The sequence below is a fragment of the Heterodontus francisci genome, chromosome 36 (assembly GCF_036365525.1).
Source record: "Heterodontus francisci isolate sHetFra1 chromosome 36, sHetFra1.hap1, whole genome shotgun sequence".
In the NCBI taxonomy this organism is placed as follows: Eukaryota; Metazoa; Chordata; class Chondrichthyes; order Heterodontiformes; family Heterodontidae; genus Heterodontus; species Heterodontus francisci.
In genome coordinates this window covers 44457648-44467579 of record NC_090406.1, presented here as the reverse complement: position 1 = coordinate 44467579, position 9932 = coordinate 44457648, and the positions used below count along the sequence as shown (strand labels likewise).

The 9932-nt window shown below is 45.7% G+C and overlaps 1 non-coding gene across 1 annotated transcript; it reads left to right on the top strand.

Annotated features, from left to right (window-relative positions):
- The first annotated feature begins 209 nt into the window (after positions 1–209).
- trnag-ucc (transfer RNA glycine (anticodon UCC)) lies at positions 210–281 on the top strand. The gene has a single exon. It is a non-coding gene; the product is annotated as a tRNA-Gly (tRNA).
- The last annotated feature ends 9651 nt before the right edge of the window (positions 282–9932 follow it).

The window sequence follows — 9932 nt, the reverse complement described above, 5'->3', positions numbered from 1 at the left end:
AAGGGCATGGGTTACACCATCATTACCAACACAAAATCCAGGCTTTTATTGACATTTTAGACTCTTACCTTGCATGTTTTCTATTAATTCACAATCTGACTTTTATGCGAAAGCTTCATTTCATCAATGCTTTTGAATTGCAGAAATAAAGTGGTTCAGGGGTGACTGCAGAATTACTCTGCTATAGAGCAGCAGCTGCTGTCAGTTGTGTGATGGTGGTGCAGTGGTAAGCATGGCTGCCTTCCAAGCAGTTGACCTGGGTTCAATTCCCAGTCATCACAATTTTTGCCATTCATCTGAGGATGAAAAGATCCACTCCTCAGTCTGATTGGAGACTGTTCTGACAATGGCTGCCCACTGGCTTCATTTAACAACCTCATCTGCAAACGCTACAGATGAATGTTTGCAATGGTGAATTCCATCTGCTAGCAATCCATTACAACCTAACACCCTAAATTATAAAAATAAAAGCAAAATACTGCGGATGCTGGAAATTCTCAGCAGGTCTGGCAGCATCTGTAGAAACTAGTTTTCACAGCTACATCTCCTTTCTCAGCGACTATCTGCAGCTCTGAATTATTCCACATGGATGCCAACTGAAATTCCATCCTTCGCGTTTTGAATCCAACGAGGATTACGGGATCTCCGAGATATACAATGTTCCTCGGACTGCTGTTCCCATCGCATCCTGAGATCCACACTCAGTGCCACGCGCGACCACACGTACACACTCAAACTCTGTCTCCAGAAGCACCGCCTCACCTTATCTCAAAGCTGTTCTGCTCCTCAGTTTCATTTTATCCTTCATCTTATCTGACGCATCAACAAAAAACTTTTTTCTTCCTTTTGGTTGTTAAGGAACACAAGTTCCAGCAGCTGATGGGGACGAACACCCCTCCAGATGCTTCTTCCCCTTCACTTCCCTCTGACCCCATCCCTTATAATCTGACCCCTTGCCATGTATTCACAATACCATCTGACCTACCCCTTTCTGACGCGGAATGATCTGTACTCAAGAAAGTAGTCAGTTTTAGCCCCTCAGGCACCCCCCCTCCCCCGCTATGAATTTTGCGCTCAGCATGACGTTGAGCTCTCCTTTATCGCCTTTGCCTCTGGGCTCACTTTTTTGACCAGGAGTCCTCCCCCCGAACAGCAGACCCATTCACCCTCCAGCATTCTCCCTCCACCTGGACCCGTCCCACTGGCCTCTTGCCCGCTCTTGATCTTTTCATTGTGAACTGTCGGCGAGACATCAGCAGTCTCAATTTCTCCGCTCCCCTCACTCACTCTAACCTGTCTCCCTCTGAACTTGCTGCATTCTGTTCTCGCAGGTCTAATCCTGACATTGTGATCAAACCTGCTGACAAAAGGGTGGTGTTGTTATTGTCTGGCGTACTGACCTCTACCTTGCCGAGGCTGAGTGCCAACTCTCAGACACTTCTTCCTACCTTCCCCTGGACCATGACCCCACCACTGAACATCAAGTGACTGTCCACAGGACTGTCACTGACCTCATTTCCTCTGGAGATCTTCCCTCTACAGCTTCCAACCTCAAAGTTCCATAACCCCTAGACAGCCTGTTTCTACCTCCTTCCTAAAATCCACAAGCAGGTCTGTCCTGCAAGGCCCATCGTTTCAGCCTGTTCCTGGCCACACTGAACTTATTTCTTCATATCTTAACTCTCTCTTTTCTCTCCCTGGTCCAGTCTCTTCCCACCTATATCCGTGACTCTTCTGACACCCTGCATCATTTTGGCAATTTCCAGTTTCCTGGCCTCAACCGCCTCCTCTTCACTATGGACGTCCAATCTCTCTACACCTCCATCCCCCACCAGAATGGTCTCAGGGCTGCCCGATTCTTCCTTGAACAGAGGCCCCAACCAGTCCCCATCCATCATGACCCTCCTCCACCTGGCTGAACTTGTTCTCACATTGAACAACTTCTCCTTCAACTCACTTCCTTCAAATAAAAGTTGTTGCTATGGGTACCCGCAAGGATCCAATTAGTCCTGTCCTTTTGTGGGGTATGTCGAACAATCCTTGTTCCAGTCCTACTCAGGCCCCCTATCCCAACTCTATTTCCGTTACATTGATGACTGTATCGGTGCCATTTCCTGCACTCGCCCGGAACTGGAAAACCTCATCAACTTTGCTTCCAATTTCCACCCTTCTCTCAGTTTTACATGATCCATCTCTGACATTTCCCTTCCCTTCCTCGACTTCTCTGTCTCGGTCTCTGTGATAGACTGTTCTCTGATATTCATTATAAGTCCACCACATCCCACAGTTACCTCAAATACATTTCCTCACACCCTGTTTCCTCTATGGACTCCATTCTATTCTCCCATTTCTCCATCTCTGATGCATCTGTTCTGATGATGCAACATCCCACAACAGCGCTTCTGATATGTCTTCCTTTTCCCTCAGCCAAGGACTCCTCCCGTTATTGTTGACAGGGCCCTCAACCGTGTCCAACTCATTTCCTGCACTTCTGCCCTCAGCCCACCCCTCCCTCCCAGAACTGCAACAGGGTTCTCCTCTACAATGGGGAGACCAAACGCAGATTGGGTGACTGCTTTGCCGAACACCTCCGCTCAGTCCAAAAGCATAACCCCAAGCTTCCAGTTGCTTGTCATTTCAGCACACGTCTCTGCTCTCATGCCCACATTTCTGTCCTTGGCGTGCTCCAGTGTTTCAGTGAACATCAATACAAGCTCAAGGAACAGCACCTCATTTTCCCATTAGGCACTCTGCAACCTTACGGATTGAACATTGAGTTCAATAATTTCAGAGCATAATTGTCCCTTTTTTATTATTATTTTAATTTGTTTGGTGTTATCAATTTTTTGCATCCATAGTTTCCACTTACACCCTACCACCGTGCTAAATGGGATAGATTTTGAATAAATCGAGCAACACAAAACTGGGCATTTAGCCTGGTCAAAAAGAAGGACTCGATGTGAAGGATGAACCACCCATGGTGATCAAAGGCAGTCAAGCAGAGTATCCAAACAAAAACTAAGGCATACACAGCGGCGAAAACTAGTGGTAGGCCAGAGGTTTGGGAATTTTTTTAGGAACCAGCAGTGGATGATTAAAAAACTAATAAAGAGGGAGAAAATTGATTATGAAAGCAAATTGGCAAGAAATAGAAAAACAAACAGCAAGAGATTCTACAGGTATATAAAAAGAGACTAGCTAAAGTGAGCGTGGGACCCTTAGAGGATATGCGACTGGAGAATTGATAACGGGGAACAGGGAAATGGCAGATTACTTAAACTAATATTCTGCATCGGTCTTCACGGTGGAGGACACTATAAACATCCCACAGATATCAGATATGCAAGGAGCTATTGGGAGGAAAGATCTTGCAACTGTCTCTATCACGAGGGATAAAGTATTTGTCAAATTAATGGGACTAAAGGCAGACAAGTCACCAGGACCTGATGGCCAAAATCCAAGGGTTTTAAAGGAAGTGGCTGCAGAAATAGTGGAGGCATTGGTCAAAATATTCCAGAACTCACTGGATTCTGGGAGGGTCCCAGCGGATTGGAAAACCACTAATGTGACGCCCCTGTTCAAGAGGGAGGGAGACAAAAAGTCAGAAAGGATAGGCCAGTCAGCCTAACATCGGTCGTTGGGAAAATGCTCGAGTCCATTATTAAGGAAGAAATAGCAGGACATTTAGAAAAGCTTAATGCAATCAAACAGAGTCAACATGGTTTTGTGAAAGGGAAATCATGTTTGACAAATTTGGTACAGTTCTTTGAGGATATAACAAGCAGAGTTGATAAAGGGGAACTGGTAGATGTAGTGTATTTAGATTTCCAAAAGGCATTCGACAAGGTGCCACATAAAAGATTATTGCACAAGATAAGAGCTCACGGTATTGGGGTAATGTATTAGCATGGATTGAGGATTGGTTAACTCACAGAAGACAGCGTCAGGATTAATGGGTCTTTTTCAGGTAAGACGTAACTAGTGGAGTGCCACAAGGATCGGTCCTAGGGCCTCAATTATTTACTCTCTATATTAATGACTTGGAGGAGGGGACAGAGTGTAATATATCCAAATTTGCTGATGACACAAAAATAGGTGGGAGGGGAAGTTGTGATGAAGAGATAAGGAATCTGCAAGAGGATATAGATAGCTTGAGTAAGTGGGCAAAAACTTGGCAGATGGAGTTTAATGTAGGAAAGTGTGAGGTCATGCACTTTGGGAGGAAGAATCAAAAGGCAGACTATTATTTAAATGGAGAGAGACTCCAAAAAAGTGCAGCACAGAGGGATCTGGGTGTTCTTGTGCATGAAACACAAAAAGTTAGCATGCAGGTGCAGCAAGTAATTAAGAAGGCAAATGGAATTTTGGCCTTTATTGCTTGAGGGTTGGAGTTTAAAAATAGGGAGGTCTTGTTACAACTGTACAGGGTGTTGATGAGGCCGTACCTTGTGCATAATGTGTACAGTTTTGGTCCCTGTATTTAAGAGAGGATATGCTGGCTTTGGAGGCAGTTCAAAAGAGATTCACAAGATTGATTCCTGGGATGAAGGGGTTGACTTATCAAGAACAGGTCAGGCCCTTATTCATTAGAGTTTAGATAAAATGAGGGGTGATCTCATTGAAACGTTCAAGATTCTGAGGGGGCTTGACAGAGTAGATGTTGAGAAGATGTTTCCACTAGTGGGGGAATCTTGAACTACAGGACATTGTTACAGAATAAGAGGACACTCATTTAAAACTGAGATACAAAGCAATTTCTTCTCTCAGAGGGTAGTGAATGTCTGGAATTCTCTACCCCAGAGAGTTGTGGAAGCTAGATCACTGAAAGTATTTAAAAAGGAGATAGATAGATTTTTGAAATATCGGGGAGTTGAGGGCTATGAGGAGCTGGCACAAAAGAGGAGTCGAGGTCTGGGGCAGATCAGCCATGATCTTATTGAATGGCGGGGCAGGCTTGAGGGGCCAAATGGCTTACTTGTTCCTATTTCTTATGTTCATCCATGAGGCACTGTGGGCCATCAGCAGCAGCAGAATTGCACTCAACCACAATCAACAATCTCACGGTACGGCATATCCCCCACACTACCATTACCATCAAGTCGGGGGATCAACCCTGGTTCAATGAAGAGTGCAGGAGGGCTTGCCAGGAGCAGCACCAGGCATATCTCAAAATGAGGTGTCAACTTGGTGAAACTCCAACCCAGGACTACTTGCACGCCAAACAGCGTAAACAGCATGCGATAGACAGAGCTAAGTGATTCCATAACCAATGGATCAGATCTGAGCTCAGCAGTCCTGCCACATCAAGTTGAGAATGGTGGTGGACTAAAACAAATTACTGGAGGAGGTGGCTCCACATATATCCCCATCCTCAATGATGGGGGAGCCCATCACATCAGTGCTAAAGATAAGGCTGAAAAATTTTCAACAATTTTAAGCCAGAAATGCCGAGTTGATGATCCACCTCTGCCTCCTCCTGAAGTCGCCAGCATCACAGATGCCTGTCTTCAACCAAATTGATTCACTCCATGTGATATCAAGAAACAACTGAAGGCACTGGATACTGTAAAGACTATGGGCCCTGACAACATTCCAGCAATAGTACTGAAAACCTGTGCTCCAGAACTTGCTGCACCCCGATCCAAGCTGTTCCAGTACAGCTACAACACTGGCATCTATCCGGCAATGTGGAAAATTGCCCAGGCATGTCCTGTCCACAAAAAGCAGGACAAGTCCAACCTGGCCTATTACCGCCTCGTCATTCTACTCTCAATCATCAATAAAATGATGGAAGGTATTATCGACAGTACTATCAAGTGGCACTTGCTTAGCAATACCTGCTTCGTGACGCTCAGTTTGGGTTCTGCTGGGGCCACTCAGCTCCTGACCTCATTACAGCCTTGATTCAAACATGGACAAAAGAACTGCACTCAAGAGGTGAGGTGAGAGTGACTGCCCTTGACATCAAGGCAGCATTTGACCGAGAATGGCATCAAGGAGCCCTAGCAAAACTGGAGTCAATGGTAATCAGGGGGGAAACTCTCTGCTGGTTGGAGACATACCTAGCGCAAAGGAAGATGGCTGTGGTTGTTGGGGGTGAATGATCTTAACTCTGAGACATCACTGCAGGGGTTTCTCAGGGTAGTGTCCTAGGCCCAACCACCTTCAGATGCTTCATCAATGATCTTCTTTCAATCATAAGGTCAAAAGTGGGGATGTTTGCTGATGATAGGACAATGTTCAGCACCATTCACAACTCCTCAGATACTGAAACAGTCTATGCAGAAATGCAGCAAGACCTGGACAACATTCAGGCATGGGCTGATCAGTGGCAAGCAACATTCGTGCCACACAAGAGCCAGGTAATGACTATCTCAAACAAGAGAGAATCCAACCATCTCTGTTTGACATTCAATGGCATTACCATCACTGAATTCCCCCACTATCAAAATCCTGGGGTTACCATTGACCAGAAACTGTATTGGAGTAGTCATATAAATACAATAGCTACAAGAGCAGTTCAGAGGCTCGGAATCCTGCAGCGAGTAATTCACCTTCTGACTCCTAATGCAGATATTTCATCTACAAGGCACAAGTCAGCAGTCTGATGGAATATTCTCCACTTGCGTGGATGGGTGCAGCTCTATTAAAACTCAAGAAGCTTGACATCATCCAGGACAAAGCAGCCCACTTGATTGGCACCCCATCCACAAATGTTCACTCCCTCCACCATCAACGCACACTGACTGCAATGTGTACCATTTACAAGATGCAGTGCAGCAATGCACCAAGGCTCCTGAGACAGCACCTTCCAAATCTACGAACTCTACCACCTAGAAGGACAAGGGCATCAGATGCATGGGAACACCACCTTCCCTCCAAGTCACACCCTCCTGACTTGGAACTATATCGCTGTTCCTTCACTGTCATTGGTTCAAAACCCTGGAATTCCCTTCCTAACAGCACTGTGGGTGTACCAACCCCACATGGACTGCAACAGTTCAAGAAGGCAGCTCACTACCACCTTCTCAAGTGCAATTAGGGATGGGCAATAAAAGCTGGCCTAGCCAGTGACGCCCATATCGCATGAATGAATAAAAAAGAACAGGAGGTTCTATATAGATTCTATTACATCACTTCCTATGATATTGCTCACAGACTATTTACATATTCTGCCCAGTAACAACCCTATTTACATTATATAGCAGATGCCGTTTCCTCGAAGAAAGCTGCCTACTATGATCTACCGATCTCTGTGGTGTGGTTTGCCCTTTCTTGACGGCAGTTTATATCTGTCATCGAGTCACAGCAGTGATGGCAGCAAGAAGGTAAGCAGCCAATCACACTGAAGTATTCACACAGAGCAAACCAAGAAGTTGAAAATATTTTTAATTTAAATTTTCAAATAGGAAAATAAATGGTTATGAATGCATTAAGAAGTAGCCAAAATAAAGTTAAAAGTTAAAAAAGAAGAGAAATAATTATTTTACTTATGAAGTGAAGAAATACTATCACTATGCAGCAATTTGACGTTCCACAAATTCAAATTAGCTCTCAGGGCCAATCAGGGTGTTTTGCATTCTATATGAATTTGATACACCATTAAATAGCCAGTTACACCTCATCCAATAAGGTGTGATTTTTGGAAAAGCTTTTGCAGTGAGGCGATCAGTACTAGAGTGGAATTTCTCGTTAATTCATATGATTTCCCATTGGTTACATTCTTCCAGGGCTCGGGTACGGTTACCATACAACGTCCCATCTGGAGAAAATTAGACACAGTGACAGCAATGTCTGGATTTCCATGTTATTCTGTGCATATGACTCCTGAGCTTGTTGTCAATCTCAGCAGAGTTATGCTGGCAAACGGTGACAGTTATATCATTATTACCAACACAAAATCTAGTCCTTGTTGAAATTTCAGTCTCTTTCCTTGCATGTTTTCTGTTATCCGTCTATCTGACTTTTCGATGAAAGGTTCAGTTTATCAATGCTTTTGAATTGCAGAAGGAAAATGATGCTTCAGGGCAGGTTGCAGAATTACTCTGCTGTATGTTACGGACAGCTGGTAATAGGTATGGGTGTTTCCAACTGTTCACCTCCTAACTGACCACAATCGTTTTTTGTTTAATGATGAGTTGGTCCCTGAGTGTTTTACTTGCCATATGGACAGACACAAGGACACAACACAAGAACACAGGAAATAGGAGCAGATGTAGACCATATGGCCCATCGAGCTGGCTCCGTCATTCAGTACGATCATGGCTGATCTTGTGCTTCAGTTCCACTTTCCTCCTGCTGCTTATAGGTTCCAAATTTCGCTGACACAGCATTGGAGGCCTTGGTGCAGGAGGTGGATGGGAGGTGATATATTTTCTCTCCAGAGGATACCAGGAGGCCCTCCAGACAGACACAGTGAAGGCAGTGGGCGCAGATAACCATCATGATCACTGACAGCAATCTAGCCATGGGGACCTGGATGCAGTGCCGCAAGAAGTTCAATGATCTCACATGGGTGGTCAAGGTCAGTGAATGCATCTTCAAATATCATATCCCACCAATTGAACCACGAGTCTCACACACTGCTCACATCACCAATCTCCTTCATTCACCTCCAAACAATCTTTATCAACTGCGGCTCATACTTCACAATCACTTTACCCTCACACATTCTCAGCTTCACACTCATATCTTCCAGCTTGCACCCACTGCCAGCTATTCAACGGTGACATGCATATTACCCAAGCACATTGCATCACACTCACTCACACACTTCCCTCTCTCTTGCAACACAAGGTGGGGCACAAGTGCAGGCAGAAGCAGCTAACCACTGGGAGACAGGCACAGCTACATGTCCTCACCCCGATGGAGGAGACGGTGCTCGCCATCATTGGAAGGGCCATGATTGAGGGCGTGGCCAGTGGCAGGACTGAAACCATTGACGATGCTGGTATGCTTATTCCAAATACTCCTTCTCACAAACCAATTTCCTCTCATCCCACAATCTCTTCTGATTTACAAGCTGCTGATCAGAGCTTGCCTGACACTGACCTCCCCTCCCCACAGCCCTACCCTTGTGCCTTTCTCCTTTCAGATACCCAAGATCTACATCCTGACCGGGCAGGGATTTAGAAACAAGAAGTGGAAGAGGAGGAAGTGGCTGATGAGGATGAAATATTGTTATTCAATTTCACACTCAAAGCCACCGGCACAGATACTGGCACTGCACATACTTTAGAGAGTAGCTTAGAGGGAGATCTGCATGTGGTGAAACAGTGGGTACAAGGGGCCTGCAGCCAGGGAAGGAGTAATGGGTAACACACGTGCCAATTCGCCAGACAAGCTCGCACACAGGTTCTACTGTAGAGGACTCAGATGAGGACTTTGACGAGGTGATGTATAGTATAAGGCTGATGGGTATGCACACAGAAATGCTTGATGCATTGTCAGGTCTGCTAGAAAGCCTGGGGCCACTGTCAAGGAGCATGAAGGAGCCCAGGACCATCCCTGTACATAGTAATGCTCAGAGTCTGGTTATTATCCTTTCCAGTGTGGAAATGGTGGCCAACTCCTTTATGTCACTTATGGACCCAACATGATGCAGCGTCTGATGTCCACTATCTCAGCTTCCTTTGCAGGATAAGCAGAGGCCACCCAACGTCTGAGTGCTGCAGTGGAAGCTCAGACTGAAGTCATGCAAGGTCAGGTTTCTCCTCCTCATGGCTACAGATGCCCGTGTGCAAAGGGGCTTTCAGGATCTCTCAGCTGTCCAACAATCTGTTCTCCGTCACATTGCTGGGATTGCTGAGGCACCGCGCTGGAGGAGAGGCAGTGGTTTCAGGAAGCACGGCCCTGCTGTCCTATTTCAGGCTGACGTCATTCATCCTCCCACCACTGCCACTCTGTCAGTGCCCTTGTCGTTGCCTGCCAGC